The 4,831-nt window shown below is 45.8% G+C and overlaps 1 long non-coding RNA gene across 2 annotated transcripts; it reads left to right on the top strand.

Annotated features, from left to right (window-relative positions):
- The first annotated feature begins 713 nt into the window (after positions 1 to 713).
- Positions 714 to 4,404, top strand: LOC115282788. 2 transcript variants are annotated; one of them, XR_003904743.1, is made up of 3 exons: positions 714 to 789; positions 1,706 to 1,815; positions 2,743 to 4,404. It is a non-coding gene; the product is annotated as an uncharacterized LOC115282788 (long non-coding RNA). The 2 variants fall into 2 exon arrangements; XR_003904742.1 differs by having other exon boundaries at positions 745 to 1,104.
- Positions 4,405 to 4,831: the final 427 nt, after the last annotated feature.

Raw genomic sequence — 4,831 nt, 5'->3', positions numbered from 1 at the left:
CCTATGCCACACTGAGCACGGCTTGTGCTACACAAGAAAGAGACACTGCCACCAACAGTGCCCTGACACCACACAGGGTCTCCCCCAACCCTGGAGCAAAGCAGACAGTTACCTCTGTGTCCTGCCCTTGCAGAGAGGTCTTTTGGAGTGGTGGTAATGTGTATGTGTGCGTGTTTTTTACTTAGGTGGTAGTTGATACAGGTGTGTTCATTTTGACATAATCCAAGCTGTACATTTATGATACGTGCACAGCCGACCTCTGGATGGTTTTTGCAGTGTCTGCTGAGAAATGTCACGTGTGACACTGACTCACAGTAATTCCTTAATGTTATCTATTGTGCCTGCTTGCTCAAATTGTCTTTTTGCCAAGGGACCAGAGTGCTCTAGTGTCTGTAAGGTTCCTATACTGTCCGCCATGTGCGGACCTAGGCGGTCGCCGCAGTGAGGCCGCTACCTGAACACATAGCGGTTAGAAGGAGAGAATCGAGCTGCAGCCCTAACCCAGGACTCGCGCTTCCGCAGCTACCACCGGCCGCATGGCAGGGAGTACTTGGCGGTGGTGGTGACCATGGAGATTCGCTGTGTGCGTCTCTGATTGGCTGAGACACCTCGGGTCCCGCCTTTTCCGCTCAGCGCCGTGGGAGGGCTCCAGCGAGGCCCGGACTTCCGGCGGACGCAGTCCAGGCCTTCTGGGAGTGGTAGTTCCCGGTCGCGGCTTTTCGGCCTCTGCGGAGTTGCTTGCGGATCGCCGCTGTCCCGGGGTCTGGCTGGGACCCGGTTTCTCGTGAGGTCCGTGCGCCATGCGGGCCGCGGCTCAGAGAGCCCGGGCCTGTTCTCGTGCCTTCGCTCCGGCCAGGAGCTGCGGGCTCTCGGAGCTGTGCCCTGACGGGGAAAGAGAGCCCCGGGTGTCCCGGATGCCGAGAGGCCCAGAGCGCCCCCAGCCCGGAGGAAGAGGGGAGGCGGAAGGGGAAAGCAGTTTCAAGGAAAGAATTGCTTAAAAAGGGAAATCTGAACGCAACCGGAGTTTCCGTACTGTTTGTGACAGCAGCTTTGGTGCCGCGGGCCAAACTTACATCCTGGGCCCGCGCCCTTGACCCCTAGATTGTGAGTTTGCTAAGATGTTTGCTTGGGGACCTTGAAACGGTTGTTTCTTCGGAGGCCTTGTGGGGCACTTCCGTTTGTCCTCACACAGCCTACAGCTGCCCAGGGTTTCCTTAACACGTGCTGAAAATTGCTTGAGGAGGTAAATCGCTGTGCAATCAAGGAAGCAAAGGGTGGGCTTCCACAATGTAAGTGAGCAGTCGTTTGGGATTCTCGGATTCCTTCTGTGTGTTAAGAAGGAAAGAGGAACAGTTCTGTGTTGCCTTACCTCGGCATTTCCCTTTGTACCAGAACGCCTCCCTCTCGTTAGTATTTCTACCCAAACGCTGACCCTGATCTGAGATCACCTTTACAACCCTGACCCGCCTTCCCAACCATGCTGAAAACACCTCCGGGTCTCCGTAGGTGTCTTCTCTAGTCTCTATTTTGTCTTTTCTGTTGACTGAAGGATTCAGTAAGTCTTTGCCCTCCAACACAGGAGTGCTGGGAGACTCTGCTTAAATGTTTTAAAAGTTGCTAGTACTGGTGTTCTAGAAATTTCAAAATACTACATTTAAGTAGGCACAGTATTGACTTTGTTGTATATTTTGCCCCACCCCAACAGCCCCTCCATGAGCATATTTCTCCAGTTTCCAAAATTAGTCTTTGCCCAGAAGAGAGTTTTGGAGATCCGGTGAGTTCTTGAGGTATCCAGAGGCACTCACTCGATGAGGGGTAAGTCTGTGTGTGCAGATCCGGAGTGACGGGGTCGGAAGGGTGGACCCTTCACAGTGTTGTCCACCGAGTTCTCCTTAATGCCTCACGTTCCTCTGTCGTGCTGTTCAGGGTTTTGACCTGTCATCGGTTACTGCCTTCTACATTGCTTTTCCACATTATTGTCTTTACCTTCCACAGTAGCTTCTCTCTGTGGCCTGTCACTCTGCCATTTCTTCTTGTTGCTCATTTTCTTTTTTTTTTTAATGTCTATTTAATTTTGAAGGCGAGAGAGAGACCTGGGGAGAGGCAAAGAGAGAGGGGGACACAGGATCCGAAGTGGGCTCCAGACTCTGAGCTGTCAGCATAGAGCCCGACATGGGGTTTGAACTCACGAGCTGTGAGATCATGACCTGAACCAAAGTTGGACACTTCACCTACTGAGCCACCCAGGCGCCCCTTGTTGCTCATTTTCTGATATTGCTGTGCATCACCTTCATTATTTGTGTTTTGACTAGGTCCTTGTCCATTCTGTCATTTAAAAGCTGTTTAGTCTCTAGGTTACTATGCTATATAGTGGACAAAGCCTAAGTTCTATTTCTCACCATCCCATTAATAACCTCTGTATCTTTAGGTTAATCACATAATCTCTCTAGTTCTAAACTTGTTCATCTTTAAAATCATCTTCAGTCTTTAAAGTTTGTATCTTTAAAGCCTCCCCTCGTCCCCCAGCTTTAAGCGTCTTTGTAAAACTTCCTGTTGGGGCAGCCTCTTTCCTACCACTCCTACCTCTATTTCTATCTAGTCCACTGACTCTTATTGTCTTCCCAGATTCTAAGACTGTGTGTTCTAATATGCATTAATTTTAATAAAGTTTTATTTCTCCCAAGTGTAGTTTCCCTTATACCAACACAGATAAGATGTTACTATAATTTTTATTCTTTTCAGATTTGAAGACCAGAGAAGACACCAAAGCGAAGACCATTAGAATATACTTTTAAATGAGCAGTTCCATCATTGTCATAATGGAAAGGCTCTGAAGGGCTGTATCCCCAGGATCTTTATTTGAAGAAGCCTGTGAATGTGAGGCTAAAGTAAAAAAAACAACGGGAAGACTCTGAGGGAAAAATTTCACAAAAATGTCTTGCTCAAACCACTGGTTTTCAGCCAGCAGCAGGTGCGCAGGAAGAACTAGCCTTTCGGGACAATAGGCATCATTTCAGTGAATTTGAGAGAAGTATTGACGTAAGGCGTACACTTGTTCCACAGGAGATTATTCCTTCCGAAGAAGAACCACTTCTACTTGATCCATTTGGGGAAAGTGTCAATGGAACTTATTTCCAATTAAAAGGCAAGGAAATTCTAAAAAGGAAACATAATTGTAATGTTCATGGAGAAAATTTCAGTGAGCGTCCAAACTTTTTTCGTCATCAGAGAATTCATACTGGTGAGAATCCTTATAAATGTGATGACTGTGGAAAAGCATTTAGCCACAGTCCATCTCTTATTGAACATCAGAGAACTCACACTGGAGGGAAACCCGATAAATGTAAAGTCTGTGGAAAAGCATTCCCTGTGAATTCGTATCTTACTCAGCATCAGAGAACTCATAGTGGAGAGAAATCCTGTGAGTGTAGTGTTTGTGGGAAGTCCTTCACTGGTATCTCTTACACAACATCAGAGAATTCACACTGGAGTGATTAAGAACACAAGTTACCCGCCATCAGAGAATTCACACTGGAGAAAAGCCTTATAAATGTAATGAATATAGAAAAGCCTTCACTGCCCTGTCAACTTTTACCCAACATCAAAGGATTCACACTGGAGAAAAACCCTATGCATGTTATGAATGGGGAAAAGGCTTCTCTGAAATTCCTCTCTTATCAAACCTCAGCAAATTCATACCGGAGAGAATGTATGAATGTAATGAATGTAGTAAAGCTTTTAGCCAGAGTGGTCATCTTATTCAACCCCAGAGAATTCATATTGGAGAAAAACCCTTTACATGTGATAAATGTGGAAACGCATTTGGTAACAGTTCAGTCCTGATCAGCCATGAGCGGCTTCATACTTTAGAGTCATCCTAATGACGCTGTGATGCTGTGGACTGCTTCATCCTTTCATGCCCTACTCTGACTTTTTGATTACAGGTCTCTTACCCATGTCACCCACTCCTCCACTTACAGGTATAATATCTAGGAAGAGATACTATTTTAGCCTGGGATGAAGTAAAACATACTATTTCTAATTTAAGGTTCCCACACCAAAGCTGTGGTAAGCAGCAATTTCAATAGCTCCTTCGGGGAAGGGACCTTGCTTAATTAGTCTTTGTATGTAGTCTTTCCTCCATGTATCCTGGAGCTCTGTAGTTGATATTTTGTCTCCCCGGGAATCTCCTCCAAACCTTAATCCGTTCTGTAAAATAGCTAAGGTGAAAGCTGCTTTCTGCCACGAAAGGTTTCTGAATCAAATTTCCCAACTTTCATTTCAGGGATTCCTCATTATTAAAACAATTATCGTAATCAATATATTCAGCCATATTTCCCAGATACACCTGCCCAAAATGTTACTGCTTCATCAGTCTGAGATTAAATATGAATAACATAAAATAATACAATGTCATGAGACTCATTCTGCATTGACCATTTGGTTTATGTGGCCCCCTGTTCCTTCAGCCTGGTCCTCTAAGAGGGGCCACTGAAAAAGTTCATTGGTGTTTTAAAACTCCGAAGCACATCTTGTTACTGCCTGCATCTTCCAGTCTTCCAGAATCCACTCTTTTTCCTACATTCCTTTCCATTCCAGGGTGAACTTACCACTCATCTTCACCACCACCATTATGTGTTAGTCATAGAGATGAGGAAATTTAGCATATATACACATTTTCAACTCACCGTCAACATGGCTGACTTGGGTTCTTGGTAGACTGGGTCCAAAGATGAAACCTGGAATCTGGTTTCCCACTTCTATACTCTGCAATTCACAGTGGCTTGTTATCACGGGTAAGCAACCTACCCTCCACCCTGGTCCATTCTTG

The sequence above is a fragment of the Suricata suricatta genome, chromosome 17 (assembly GCF_006229205.1).
Source record: "Suricata suricatta isolate VVHF042 chromosome 17, meerkat_22Aug2017_6uvM2_HiC, whole genome shotgun sequence".
Taxonomy (NCBI): Eukaryota; Metazoa; Chordata; class Mammalia; order Carnivora; family Herpestidae; genus Suricata; species Suricata suricatta.
This window is presented reverse-complemented; position numbering and strand designations above follow the sequence as displayed.